The sequence below is a fragment of the Phyllobates terribilis genome, unplaced genomic scaffold (genome assembly GCF_046119375.1).
Source record: "Phyllobates terribilis strain yellow unplaced genomic scaffold, ASM4611937v1 Scaffold_11__3_contigs__length_659146591, whole genome shotgun sequence".
Lineage (NCBI taxonomy): Eukaryota > Metazoa > Chordata > Amphibia > Anura > Dendrobatidae > Phyllobates > Phyllobates terribilis.
The window spans coordinates 114035883-114052044 of NW_027362771.1; positions in this window are offsets into that span (position 1 = coordinate 114035883).

Here is a 16162-nt window from a genome sequence, read left to right on the forward strand (position 1 = left end):
CGTCCTAATTTTTGGCAGCTTTTGCTGGGAAAGCATAAGCAAATACTATGGACACCCACTCCCCATTAATGGGACTTATGTTTGTAATATGCTGTACTGCATGGCTCTTGTAAGGGGCATTGCAAGTTGCTCCGTCCTAATTTTTGGCAGCTTCTGCTGGGAAAGCATAAGCAAATACTATGGGACACCCACTCTCCAATAATGGGACTTATGTTTGTAATATGCTGTACTGCATGGCTCTTGTAAGGGGCATTGCAAGTTGCTCCGTCCTAATTTTTGGCAGCTTTTGCTGGGAAAGCATAAGCAAATACTATGGGACACCCACTCCCCAATAATGGGACTTATGTTTGTAATATGCTGTACTGCATGGCTCTTGTAAGGGGCATTGCAAGTTGTCCGTCCTAATTTTTGGCAGCTTTTTCTTGGAAAGCATAAGCAAATACTATGGGACACCCACTCCCCAATAATGGGACTTATGTTTGTAATATGCTGTACTGCATGGCTCTTGTAAGGGACATTGCAAGTTGCTCCGTCCTAATTTTTGGCAACTTTTGCTGGGAAAGCATAAGCAAATACTATGGGACACCCACTCCCCAATAATGGGACTTATGTTTGTAATATGCTGTACTGCATGGCTCTTGTAAGGGGCATTGCAAGTTGCTCCGTCCTAATTTTTGGCAGCTTTTGCTTGGAAAGCATAAGCAAATACCATGGGACACCCACTCCCCAATAATGGGACTTATGTTTGTAATATGCTGTACTGCATGGCTCTTGTAAGGGGCATTGCAAGTTGCTCCGTCCTAATTTTTGGCAGCTTTTGCTGGGAAAGCATAAGCAAATACTATGTGACACCCACTCCCCAATAATGGGACTTATGTTTGTAATATGCTGTACTGCATGGCTCTTGTAAGGGGCATTGCAAGTTGCTCCGTCCTAATTTTTGGCAGCTTTTGCTGGGAAAGCATAAGCAAATACTATGGGACACCCACTCCCCATTAATGGGACTTATGTTTGTAATATGCTGTACTGCATGGCTCTTGTAAGGGGCATTGCAAGTTGCTCCGTCCTAATTTTTGGCAGCTTCTGCTGGGAAAGCATAAGCAAATACTATGGGACACCCACTCCCCAATAATGGGACTTATGTTTGTAATATGCTGCACTGCATGGCTCTTGTAAGGGGCATTGCAAGTTGCTCCGTCCTAATTTTTGGCAGCTTTTGCTGGGAAAGCATAAGCAAATACTATGGGACACCCACTCCCCAATAATGGGACGTATGTTTGTAATATGCTGCACTGCATGGCTCTTGTAAGGGGCATTGCAAGTTGCTCCGTCCTAATTTTTGGCAGCTTTTGCTTGGAAAGGATAAGCAAATACTATGGGACACCCACTCCCCAATAATGGGACTTATGTTTGTAATATGCTGTACTGCATGGCTCTTGTAAGGGGCATTGCAAGTTGCTCCGTCCTAATTTTTGGCAGCTTTTGCTGGGAAAGCATAAGCAAATGCTATGGGACACCCACTCCTCAGTAATGGGACTTATGTTTGTAATATGCTGTACTGCATGGCTCTTGTAAGGGGCATTGCAAGTTGCTCCATCCTAATTTTTGGCAGCTTTTGCTTGGAAAGCATAAGCAAATACTATGGGACACCCACTCCCCAATAATGGGACTTATGTTTGTAATATGCTGTACTGCATGGCTCTTGTAAGGGGCATTGCAAGTTGCTCCGTCCTAATTTTTGGCAGCTTTTTCTTGGAAAGCATAAGCAAACACTATGTGACACCCACTCCCCAATAATGGGACTTATGTTTGTAATATGCTGTACTGCATGGCTCTTGTAAGGGGCATTGCAAGTTGCTCCGTCCTAATTTTTGGCAACTTTAGCTGGGAAAGCATAAGCAAATACCATGGGACACCCACTCCCCAATAATGGGACTTATGTTTGTAATATGCTGTACTGCATGGCTCTTGTAAGGGGCATTGCAAGTTGCTCCGTCCTAATTTTTGGCAGCTTTTGCTGGGAAACCATAAGCAAATACTATGGGACACCCATTCCCCAATAATGGGACTTATGTTTGTAATATGCTGTACTTCATGGCTCTTGTAAGGGGCATTGCAAGTTGCTCCGTCCTAATTTTTGGCAGCTTTTGCTTGGAAAGCATAAGCAAATACTATGGGACACCCACTCCCCAATAATGGGACTTATGTTTGTAATATGCTGCACTGCATGGCTCTTGTAAGGGGCATTGCAAGTTGCTCCGTCCTAATTTTTGGCAGCTTTTGCTTGGAAAGGATAAGCAAATACTATGGGACACCCACTCCCCAATAATGGGACTTATGTTTGTAATATGCTGTACTGCATGGCTCTTGTAAGGGGCATTGCAAGTTGCTCCGTCCTAATTTTTGGCAGCTTTTGCTGGGAAAGCATAAGCAAATGCTATGGGACACCCACTCCTCAATAATGGGACTTATGTTTGTAATATGCTGTACTGCATGGCTCTTGTAAGGGGCATTGCAAGTTGCTCCGTCCTAATTTTTGGCAGCTTTTTCTTGGAAAGCATAAGCAAATACTATGGGACACCCACTCCCCAATAATGGGACTTATGTTTGTAATATGCTGTACTGCATGGCTCTTGTAAGGGACATTGCAAGTTGCTCCGTCCTAATTATTGGCAGCTTTTGCTGGGAAAGCATAAGCAAATACTATGGGACACCCACTCCCCAATAATGGGACTTATGTTTGTAATATGCTGTACTGCATGGCTCTTGTAAGGGGCATTGCAAGTTGCTCCATCCTAATTTTTGGCAGCTTTTGCTTGGAAAGCATAAGCAAATACTATGGGACACCCACTCCCCAATAATGGGACTTATGTTTGTAATATGCTGTACTGCATGGCTCTTGTAAGGGGCATTGCAAGTTGCTCCGTCCTAATTTTTGGCAGCTTTTGCTGGGAAAGCATAAGCAAATACTATGGACACCCACTCCCCATTAATGGGACTTATGTTTGTAATATGCTGTACTGCATGGCTCTTGTAAGGGGCATTGCAAGTTGCTCCGTCCTAATTTTTGGCAGCTTCTGCTGGGAAAGCATAAGCAAATACTATGGGACACCCACTCTCCAATAATGGGACTTATGTTTGTAATATGCTGTACTGCATGGCTCTTGTAAGGGGCATTGCAAGTTGCTCCGTCCTAATTTTTGGCAGCTTTTGCTGGGAAAGCATAAGCAAATACTATGGGACACCCACTCCCCATTAATGGGACTTATGTTTGTAATATGCTGTACTGCATGGCTCTTGTAAGGGGCATTGCAAGTTGCTCCGTCCTAATTTTTGGCAGCTTTTGCTGGGAAAGCATAAGCAAATACTATGGGACACCCACTCCCCAATAATGGGACTTATGTTTGTAATATGCTGTACTGCATGGCTCTTGTAAGGGGCATTGCAAGTTGCTCCGTCCTAATTTTTGGCAGCTTCTGCTGGGAAAGCATAAGCAAATACTATGGGACACCCACTCTCCAATAATGGGACTTATGTTTGTAATATGCTGTACTGCATGGCTCTTGTAAAGGGCATTGCAAGTTGCTCCGTCCTAATTTTTGGCAGCTTTAGCTGGGAAAGCATAAGCAAATACCATGGGACACCCACTCCCCAATAATGGGACTTATGTTTGTAATATGCTGTACTGCATGGCTCTTGTAAGGGGCATTGCAAGTTGCTCCGTCCTAATTTTTGGCAGCTTTGCTGGGAAAGCATAAGCAAATACTATGGGACACCCATTCCCCAATAATGGGACTTATGTTTGTAATATGCTGTACTTCATGGCTCTTGTAAGGGGCATTGCAAGTTGCTCCGTCCTAATTTTTGGCAGCTTTTGCTTGGAAAGCATAAGCAAATACTATGGGACACCCACTCCCCAATAATGGGACGTATGTTTGTAATATGCTGCACTGCATGGCTCTTGTAAGGGGCATTGCAAGTTGCTCCGTCCTAATTTTTGGCAGCTTTTGCTTGGAAAGGATAAGCAAATACTATGGGACACCCACTCCCCAATAATGGGACTTATGTTTGTAATATGCTGTACTGCATGGCTCTTGTAAGGGGCATTGCAAGTTGCTCCGTCCTAATTTTTGGCAGCTTTTGCTGGGAAAGCATAAGCAAATGCTATGGGACACCCACTCCTCAGTAATGGGACTTATGTTTGTAATATGCTGTACTGCATGGCTCTTGTAAGGGGCATTGCAAGTTGCTCCGTCCTAATTTTTGGCAGCTTTTGCTTGGAAAGCATAAGCAAATACTATGGGACACCCACTCCCCAATAATGGGACTTATGTTTGTAATATGCTGTAGTGCATGGCTCTTGTAAGGGGCATTGCAAGTTGCTCCGTCCTAATTTTTGGCAGCTTTTTCTTGGAAAGCATAAGCAAACACTATGTGACACCCACTCCCCAATAATGGGACTTATGTTTGTAATATGCTGTACTGCATGGCTCTTGTAAGGGGCATTGCAAGTTGCTCCGTCCTAATTTTTGGCAGCTTTTGCTGGGAAAGCATAAGCAAATACTATGGGACACCCATTCCCCAATAATGGGACTTATGTTTGTAATATGCTGTACTTCATGGCTCTTGTAAGGGGCATTGCAAGTTGCTCCGTCCTAATTTTTGCAGCTTTTGCTTGGAAAGCATAAGCAAATACTATGGGACACCCACTCCCCAATAATGGGACTTATGTTTGTAATATGCTGCACTGCATGGCTCTTGTAAGGGGCATTGCAAGTTGCTCCGTCCTAATTTTTGGCAGCTTTTGCTTGGAAAGGATAAGCAAATACTATGGGACACCCACTCCCCAATAATGGGACTTATGTTTGTAATATGCTGTACTGCATGGCTCTTGTAAGGGGCATTGCAAGTTGCTCCGTCCTAATTTTTGGCAGCTTTTGCTGGGAAAGCATAAGCAAATGCTATGGGACACCCACTCCTCAATAATGGGACTTATGTTTGTAATATGCTGTACTGCATGGCTCTTGTAAGGGGCATTGCAAGTTGCTCCGTCCTAATTTTTGGCAGCTTTTTCTTGGGAAGCATAAGCAAATACTATGGGACACCCACTCCCCAATAATGGGACTTATGTTTGTAATATGCTGTACTGCATGGCTCTTGTAAGGGACATTGCAAGTTGCTCCGTCCTAATTATTGGCAGCTTTTGCTGGGAAAGCATAAGCAAATACTATGGGACACCCACTCCCCAATAATGGGACTTATGTTTGTAATATGCTGTACTGCATGGCTCTTGTAAGGGGCATTGCAAGTTGCTCCATCCTAATTTTTGGCAGCTTTTGCTTGGAAAGCATAAGCAAATACTATGGGACACCCACTCCCCAATAATGGGACTTATGTTTGTAATATGCTGTACTGCATGGCTCTTGTAAGGGGCATTGCAAGTTGCTCCGTCCTAATTTTTGGCAGCTTTTGCTGGGAAAGCATAAGCAAATACTATGGACACCCACTCCCCATTAATGGGACTTATGTTTGTAATATGCTGTACTGCATGGCTCTTGTAAGGGGCATTGCAAGTTGCTCCGTCCTAATTTTTGGCAGCTTCTGCTGGGAAAGCATAAGCAAATACTATGGGACACCCACTCTCCAATAATGGGACTTATGTTTGTAATATGCTGTACTGCATGGCTCTTGTAAGGGGCATTGCAAGTTGCTCCGTCCTAATTTTTGGCAGCTTTACCTGGGAAAGCATAAGCAAATACCATGGGACACCGACTCCCCAATAATGGGACTTATGTTTGTAATATGCTGTACTGCATGGCTCTTGTAAGGGGCATTGCAAGTTGCTCCGTCCTAATTTTTGGCAGCTTTTGCTGGGAAAGCATAAGCAAATACTATGGGACACCCACTCCCCAATAATGGGACTTATGTTTGTAATATGCTGTACTGCATGGCTCTTGTAAGGGGCATTGCAAGTTGTCCGTCCTAATTTTTGGCAGCTTTTTCTTGGAAAGCATAAGCAAATACTATGGGACACCCACTCCCCAATAATGGGACTTATGTTTGTAATATGCTGTACTGCATGGCTCTTGTAAGGGACATTGCAAGTTGCTCCGTCCTAATTTTTGGCAACTTTTGCTGGGAAAGCATAAGCAAATACTATGGGACACCCACTCCCCAATAATGGGACTTATGTTTGTAATATGCTGTACTGCATGGCTCTTGTAAGGGGCATTGCAAGTTGCTCCATCCTAATTTTTGGCAGCTTTTGCTTGGAAAGCATAAGCAAATACCATGGGACACCCACTCCCCAATAATGGGACTTATGTTTGTAATATGCTGTACTGCATGGCTCTTGTAAGGGGCATTGCAAGTTGCTCCGTCCTAATTTTTGGCAGCTTTTGCTGGGAAAGCATAAGCAAATACTATGGGACACCCATTCCCCAATAATGGGACTTATGTTTGTAATATGCTGTACTTCATGGCTCTTGTAAGGGGCATTGCAAGTTGCTCCGTCCTAATTTTTGGCAGCTTTTGCTTGGAAAGCATAAGCAAATACTATGGGACACCCACTCCCCAATAATGGGACGTATGTTTGTAATATGCTGCACTGCATGGCTCTTGTAAGGGGCATTGCAAGTTGCTCCGTCCTAATTTTTGGCAGCTTTTGCTTGGAAAGGATAAGCAAATACTATGGGACACCCACTCCCCAATAATGGGACTTATGTTTGTAATATGCTGTACTGCATGGCTCTTGTAAGGGGCATTGCAAGTTGCTCCGTCCTAATTTTTGGCAGCTTTTGCTGAGAAAGCATAAGCAAATGCTATGGGACACCCACTCCTCAGTAATGGGACTTATGTTTGTAATATGCTGTACTGCATGGCTCTTGTAAGGGGCATTGCAAGTTGCTCCGTCCTAATTTTTGGCAGCTTTTGCTTGGAAAGCATAAGCAAATACTATGGGACACCCACTCCCCAATAATGGGACTTATGTTTGTAATATGCTGTAGTGCATGGCTCTTGTAAGGGGCATTGCAAGTTGCTCCGTCCTAATTTTTGGCAGCTTTTTCTTGGAAAGCATAAGCAAACACTATGTGACACCCACTCCCCAATAATGGGACTTATGTTTGTAATATGCTGTACTGCATGGCTCTTGTAAGGGGCATTGCAAGTTGCTCCGTCCTAATTTTTGGCAGCTTTAGCTGGGAAAGCATAAGCAAATACCATGGGACACCCACTCCCCAATAATGGGACTTATGTTTGTAATATGCTGTACTGCATGGCTCTTGTAAGGGGCATTGCAAGTTGCTCCGTCCTAATTTTTGGCAGCTTTTGCTGGGAAAGCATAAGCAAATACTATGGGACACCCATTCCCCAATAATGGGACTTATGTTTGTAATATGCTGTACTTCATGGCTCTTGTAAGGGGCATTGCAAGTTGCTCCGTCCTAATTTTTGGCAGCTTTTGCTTGGAAAGCATAAGCAAATACTATGGGACACCCACTCCCCAATAATGGGACTTATGTTTGTAATATGCTGCACTGCATGGCTCTTGTAAGGGGCATTGCAAGTTGCTCCGTCCTAATTTTTGGCAGCTTTTGCTTGGAAAGGACACCCACTCCCCAATAATGGGACTTATGTTTGTAATATGCTGTACTGCATGGCTCTTGTAAGGGGCATTGCAAGTTGCTCCGTCCTAATTTTTGGCAGCTTTTGCTGGGAAAGCATAAGCAAATACTATGGGACACCCACTCCTCAATAATGGGACTTATGTTTGTAATATGCTGTACTGCATGGCTCTTGTAAGGGGCATTGCAAGTTGCTCCGTCCTAATTTTTGGCAGCTTTTTCTTGGAAAGCATAAGCAAATACTATGGGACACCCACTCCCCAATAATGGGACTTATGTTTGTAATATGCTGTACTGCATGGCTCTTGTAAGGGACATTGCAAGTTGCTCCGTCCTAATTATTGGCAGCTTTTGCTGGGAAAGCATAAGCAAATACTATGGGACACCCACTCCCCAATAATGGGACTTATGTTTGTAATATGCTGTACTGCATGGCTCTTGTAAAGGGCATTGCAAGTTGCTCCATCCTAATTTTTGGCAGCTTTTGCTTGGAAAGCATAAGCAAATACTATGGGACACCCACTCCCCAATAATGGGACTTATGTTTGTAATATGCTGTACTGCATGGCTCTTGTAAGGGGCATTGCAAGTTGCTCCGTCCTAATTTTTGGCAGCTTTTGCTGGGAAAGCATAAGCAAATACTATGGACACCCACTCCCCATTAATGGGACTTATGTTTGTAATATGCTGTACTGCATGGCTCTTGTAAGGGGCATTGCAAGTTGCTCCGTCCTAATTTTTGGCAGCTTTTGCTCGGATAGCATAAGCAAATGCTATGGGACACCCACTCCTCAATAATGGGACTTATGTTTGTAATATGCTGTACTGCATGGCTCTTGTAAGGGGCATTGCAAGTTGCTCCGTCCTAATTTTTGGCAGCTTTTTCTTGGAAAGCATAAGCAAATACTATGGGACACCCACTCCCCAATAATGGGACTTATGTTTGTAATATGCTGTACTGCATGGCTCTTGTAAGGGACATTGCAAGTTGCTCCGTCCTAATTGTTGGCAGCTTTTGCTGGGAAAGCATAAGCAAATACTATGGGACACCCACTCCCCAATAATGGGACTTATGTTTGTAATATGCTGTACTGCATGGCTCTTGTAAGGGGCATTGCAAGTTGCTCCATCCTAATTTTTGGCAGCTTTTGCTTGGAAAGCATAAGCAAATACTATGGGACACCCACTCCCCAATAATGGGACTTATGTTTGTAATATGCTGTACTGCATGGCTCTTGTAAGGGGCATTGCAAGTTGCTCCGTCCTAATTTTTGGCAGCTTTTGCTGGGAAAGCATAAGCAAATACTATGGACACCCACTCCCCATTAATGGGACTTATGTTTGTAATATGCTGTACTGCATGGCTCTTGTAAGGGGCATTGCAAGTTGCTCCGTCCTAATTTTTGGCAGCTTCTGCTGGGAAAGCATAAGCAAATACTATGGGACACCCACTCTCCAATAATGGGACTTATGTTTGTAATATGCTGTACTGCATGGCTCTTGTAAGGGGCATTGCAAGTTGCTCCGTCCTAATTTTTGGCAGCTTTTGCTGGGAAAGCATAAGCAAATACTATGGGACACCCACTCCCCAATAATGGGACTTATGTTTGTAATATGCTGTACTGCATGGCTCTTGTAAGGGGCATTGCAAGTTGTCCGTCCTAATTTTTGGCAGCTTTTTCTTGGAAAGCATAAGCAAATACTATGGGACACCCACTCCCCAATAATGGGACTTATGTTTGTAATATGCCTGTACTGCATGGCTCTTGTAAGGGACATTGCAAGTTGCTCCGTCCTAATTTTTGGCAACTTTTGTGGGAAAGCATAAGCAAATACTATGGGACACCCACTCCCCAATAATGGGACTTATGTTTGTAATATGCTGTACTGCATGGCTCTTGTAAGGGGCATTGCAAGTTGCTCCGTCCTAATTTTTGGCAGCTTTTGCTTGGAAAGCATAAGCAAATACCATGGGACACCCACTCCCCAATAATGGGACTTATGTTTGTATATGCTGTACTGCATGGCTCTTGTAAGGGGCATTGCAAGTTGCTCCGTCCTAATTTTTGGCAGCTTTTTCTTGGAAAGCATAAGCAAATACTATGGGACACCCACTCCCCAATAATGGGACTTATGTTTGTAATATGCTGTACTGCATGGCTCTTGTAAGGGGCATTGCAAGTTGCTCCGTCCTAATTTTTGGCAGCTTTTGCTTGGAAAGCATAAGCAAATACTATGGGACACCCACTCCCCAATAATGGGACTTATGTTTGTAATATGCTGTACTGCATGGCTCTTGTAAGGGGCATTGCAAGTTGCTCCGTCCTAATTTTTGGCAGCTTTTGCTGGGAAAGCATAAGCAAATACTATGGGACACCCACTCCCCAATAATGGGACGTATGTTTGTAATATGCTGCACTGCATGGCTCTTGTAAGGGGGCATTGCAAGTTGCTCCGTCCTAATTTTTGGCAGCTTTTGCTTGGAAAGGATAAGCAAATACTATGGGACACCCACTCCCCAATAATGGGACTTATGTTTGTAATATGCTGTACTGCATGGCTCTTGTAAGGGGCATTGCAAGTTGCTCCGTCCTAATTTTTGGCAGCTTTTGCTGGGAAAGCATAAGCAAATGCTATGGGACACCCACTCCTCAGTAATGGGACTTATGTTTGTAATATGCTGTACTGCATGGCTCTTGTAAGGGGCATTGCAAGTTGCTCCATCCTATTTTTGGCAGCTTTTGCTTGGAAAGCATAAGCAAATACTATGGGACACCCACTCCCCAATAATGGGACTTATGTTTGTAATATGCTGTACTGCATGGCTCTTGTAAGGGGCATTGCAAGTTGCTCCGTCCTAATTTTTGGCAGCTTTTTCTTGGAAAGCATAAGCAAACACTATGTGACACCCACTCCCCAATAATGGGACTTATGTTTGTAATATGCTGTACTGCATGGCTCTTGTAAGGGGCATTGCAAGTTGCTCCGTCCTAATTTTTGGCAACTTTAGCTGGGAAAGCATAAGCAAATACCATGGGACACCCACTCCCCAATAATGGGACTTATGTTTGTAATATGCTGTACTGCATGGCTCTTGTAAGGGGCATTGCAAGTTGCTCCGTCCTAATTTTTGGCAGCTTTTGCTGGGAAACCATAAGCAAATACTATGGGACACCCATTCCCCAATAATGGGACTTATGTTTGTAATATGCTGTACTTCATGGCTCTTTTAAGGGGCATTGCAAGTTGCTCCGTCCTAATTTTTGGCAGCTTTTGCTTGGAAAGCATAAGCAAATACTATGGGACACCCACTCCCCAATAATGGGACTTATGTTTGTAATATGCTGCACTGCATGGCTCTTGTAAGGGGCATCGCAAGTTGCTCCGTCCTAATTTTTGGCAGCTTTTGCTTGGAAAGGATAAGCAAATACTATGGGACACCCACTCCCCAATAATGGGACTTATGTTTGTAATATGCTGTACTGCATGGCTCTTGTAAGGGGCATTGCAAGTTGCTCCGTCCTAATTTTTGGCAGCTTTTGCTGGGAAAGCATAAGCAAATGCTATGGGACACCCACTCCTCAATAATGGGACTTATGTTTGTAATATGCTGTACTGCATGGCTCTTGTAAGGGGCATTGCAAGTTGCTCCGTCCTAATTTTTGGCAGCTTTTTCTTGGAAAGCATAAGCAAATACTATGGGACACCCACTCCCCAATAATGGGACTTATGTTTGTAATATGCTGTACTGCATGGCTCTTGTAAGGGACATTGCAAGTTGCTCCGTCCTAATTATTGGCAGCTTTTGCTGGGAAAGCATAAGCAAATACTATGGGACACCCACTCCCCAATAATGGGACTTATGTTTGTAATATGCTGTACTGCATGGCTCTTGTAAGGGGCATTGCAAGTTGCTCCATCCTAATTTTTGGCAGCTTTTGCTTGGAAAGCATAAGCAAATACTATGGGACACCCACTCCCCAATAATGGGACTTATGTTTGTAATATGCTGTACTGCATGGCTCTTGTAAGGGGCATTGCAAGTTGCTCCGTCCTAATTTTTGGCAGCTTTTGCTGGGAAAGCATAAGCAAATACTATGGACACCCACTCCCCATTAATGGGACTTATGTTTGTAATATGCTGTACTGCATGGCTCTTGTAAGGGGCATTGCAAGTTGCTCCGTCCTAATTTTTGGCAGCTTCTGCTGGGAAAGCATAAGCAAATACTATGGGACACCCACTCTCCAATAATGGGACTTATGTTTGTAATATGCTGTACTGCATGGCTCTTGTAAGGGGCATTGCAAGTTGCTCCGTCCTAATTTTTGTCAGCTTTACCTGGGAAAGCATAAGCAAATACCATGGGACACCGACTCCCCAATAATGGGACTTATGTTTGTAATATGCTGTACTGCATGGCTCTTGTAAGGGGCATTGCAAGTTGCTCCGTCCTAATTTTTGGCAGCTTTTGCTGGGAAAGCATAAGCAAATACTATGGGACACCCACTCCCCAATAATGGGACTTATGTTTGTAATATGCTGTACTGCATTGCTCTTGTAAGGGGCATTGCAAGTTGTCCGTCCTAATTTTTGGCAGCTTTTTCTTGGAAAGCATAAGCAAATACTATGGGACACCCACTCCCCAATAATGGGACTTATGTTTGTAATATGCTGTACTGCATGGCTCTTGTAAGGGACATTGCAAGTTGCTCCATCCTAATTTTTGGCAGCTTTTGCTGGGAAAGCATAAGCAAATACTATGGGACACCCACTCCCCAATAATGGGACTTATGTTTGTAATATGCTGTACTGCATGGCTCTTGTAAGGGGCATTGCAAGTTGCTCCGTCCTAATTTTTGGCAGCTTTTGCTTGGAAAGCATAAGCAAATACCATGGGATACCCACTCCCCAATAATGGGACTTATGTTTGTAATATGCTGTACTGCATGGCTCTTGTAAGGGGCATTGCAAGTTGCTCCGTCCTAATTTTTGGCAGCTTTTGCTGGGAAAGCATAAGCAAATACTATGTGACACCCACTCCCCAATAATGGGACTTATGTTTGTAATATGCTGTACTGCATGGCTCTTGTAAGGGGCATTGCAAGTTGCTCCGTCCTAATTTTTGGCAGCTTTTGCTGGGAAAGCATAAGCAAATACTATGGGACACCCACTCCCCATTAATGGGACTTATGTTTGTAATATGCAGTACTGCATGGCTCTTGTAAGGGTCATTGCAAGTTGCTCCGTCCTAATTTTTGGCAGCTTCTGCTGGGAAAGCATAAGCAAATACTATGGGACACCCACTCCCCAATAATGGGACTTATGTTTGTAATATGCTGTACTGCATGGCTCTTGTAAGGGGCATTGCAAGTTGCTCCGTCCTAATTTTTGGCAGCTTTTGCTGGGCAAGCATAAGCAAATACTATGGGACACCCACTCCCCAATAATGGGACTTATGTTTGTAATATGCTGTACTGCATGGCTCTTGTAAGGGGCATTGCAAGTTGCTCCGTCCTAATTTTTGGCAGCTTCTGCTGGGAAAGCATAAGCAAATAGTATGGGACACCCACTCTCCAATAATGGGACTTATGTTTGTAATATGCTGTACTGCATGGCTCTTGTAAGGGGCATTGCAAGTTGCTCCGTCCTAATTTTTGGCAGCTTTAGCTGGTAAAGCATAAGCAAATACCATGGGACACCTACTCCCCAATAATGGGACTTATGTTTGTAATATGCTGTACTGCATGGCTCTTGTAAGGGGCATTGCAAGTTGCCCCGTCCTAATTTTTGGCAGCTTTTGCTGGGAAAGCATAAGCAAATACTATGGGACACCCACTCCCCAATAATGGGACTTATGTTTGTAATATGCTGTACTTCAAGGCTCTTGTAAGGGGCATTGCAAGTTGCTCCGTCCTAATTTTTGGCAGCTTTTGCTTGGAAAGCATAAGCAAATACTATGGGACACCCACTCCCCAATAATGGGACTTATGTTTGTAATGTGCTGTACTGCATGGCTCTTGTAAGGGGCATTGCAAGTTGCTCCATCCTAATTTTTGGCAGCTTTTGCTGGGAAAGCATAAGCAAATACTATGGGACACCCACTCCTCAATAATGGGACTTATGTTTGTAATATGCTGTACTGCATGGCTCTTGTAAGGGACATTGCAAGTTGCTCCATCCTAATTTTTGGCAGCTTTTGCTGGGAAAGCATAAGCAAATACTATGGGACACCCACTCCCCAATAATGGGACTTATGTTTGTAATATGCTGTACTGCATGGCTCTTGTAAGGGGCATTGCAAGTTGCTCCGTCCTAATTTTTGGCAGCTTTTGCTGGGAAAGCATAAGCAAATACTATGGGACACCCACTCCCCAATAATGGGACTTATGTTTGTAATATGCTGTACTGCATGGCTCTTGTAAGGGGCATTGCAAGTTGCTCCGTCCTAATTTTTGGCAGCTTTTGCTGGGAAAGCATAAGCAAATACTATGTGACACCCACTCCCCAATAATGGGACTTATGTTTGTAATATGCTGTACTGCATGGCTCTTGTAAGGGGCATTGCAAGTTGCTCCGTCCTAATTTTTGGCAGCTTTTGCTGGGAAAGCATAAGCAAATACTATGGGACACCCACTCCCCATTAATGGGACTTATGTTTGTAATATGCTGTACTGCATGGCTCTTGTAAGAGGCATTGCAAGTTGCTCCGTCCTAATTTTTTGCAGCTTTTGCTGGGAAAGCATAAGCAAATACTATGTGACACCCACTCCCCAACAATGGGACTTATGTTTGTAATACTCTGTACTGCATGGCTCTTGTAAGGGGCATTGCAAGTTGCTCCGTCCTAATTTTTGGCAGCTTCTGCTGGGAAAGCATAAGCAAATACTATGGGACACCCACTCTCCAATAATGGGACTTATGTTTGTAATATGCTGTACTGCATGGCTCTTGTAAAGGGCATTGCAAGTTGCTCCGTCCTAATTTTTGGCAGCTTTAGCTGGGAAAGCATAAGCAAATACCATGGGACACCCACTCCCCAATAATTGGACTTATGTTTGTAATATGCTGTACTGCATGGCTCTTGTAAGGGGCATTGCAAGTTGCTCCGTCCTAATTTTTGGCAGCTTTTGCTGGGAAAGCATAAGCAAATACTATGGGACACCCATTCCCCAATAATGGGACTTATGTTTGTAATATGCTGTACTTCATGGCTCTTGTAAGGGGCATTGCAAGTTGCTCCGTCCTAATTTTTGGCAGCTTTTGCTTGGAAAGCATAAGCAAATACTATGGGACACCCACTCCCCAATAATGGGACGTATGTTTGTAATATGCTGCACTGCATGGCTCTTGTAAGGGGCATTGCAAGTTGCTCCGTCCTAATTTTTGGCAGCTTTTGCTTGGAAAGGATAAGCAAATACTATGGGACACCCACTCCCCAATAATGGGACGTATGTTTGTAATATGCTGTACTGCATGGCTCTTGTAAGGGGCATTGCAAGTTGCTCCGTCCTAATTTTTGGCAGCTTTTGCTGGGAAAGCATAAGCAAATGCTATGGGACACCCACTCCTCAGTAATGGGACTTATGTTTGTAATATGCTGTACTGCATGGCTCTTGTAAGGGGCATTGCAAGTTGCTCCGTCCTAATTTTTGGCAGCTTTTGCTTGGAAAGCATAAGCAAATACTATGGGACACAAACTCCCCAATAATGGGACTTATGTTTGTAATATGCTGTACTGCATGGCTCTTGTAAGGGGCATTGCAAGTTGCTCCGTCCTAATTTTTGGCAGCTTTTTCTTGGAAAGCATAAGCAAATACTATGTGACACCCACTCCCCAATAATGGGACTTATGTTTGTAATATGCTGTACTGCATGGCTCTTGTAAGGGGCATTGCAAGTTGCTCCGTCCAAATTTTTGGCAGCTTTAGCTGGGAAAGCATAAGCAAATACCATGGGACACCCACTCCCCAATAATGGGACTTATGTTTGTAATATGCTGTACTGCATGGCTCTTGTAAGGGGCATTGCAAGTTGCTCCGTCCTAATTTTTGGCAGCTTTTGCTGGGAAAGCATAAGCAAATACTATGGGACACCCATTCCCCAATAATGGGACTTATGTTTGTAATATGCTGTACTTCATGGCTCTTGTAAGGGGCATTGCAAGTTGCTCCGTCCTAATTTTTGGCAGCTTTTGCTTGGAAAGCATAAGCAAATACTATGGGACACCCACTCCCCAATAATGGGACTTATGTTTGTAATATGCTGCACTGCATGGCTCTTGTAAGGGGCATTGCAAGTTGCTCCGTCCTAATTTTTGGCAGCTTTTGCTTGGAAAGGATAAGCAAATACTATGGGACACCCACTCCCCAATAATGGGACTTATGTTTGTAATATGCTGTACTGCATGGCTCTTGTAAGGGGCATTGCAAGTTGCTCCGTCCTAATTTTTGGCAGCTTTTGCTGGGAAAGCATAAGCAAATGCTATGGGACACCCACGCCTCAATAATGGGACTTATGTTTGTAATATGCTGTACTG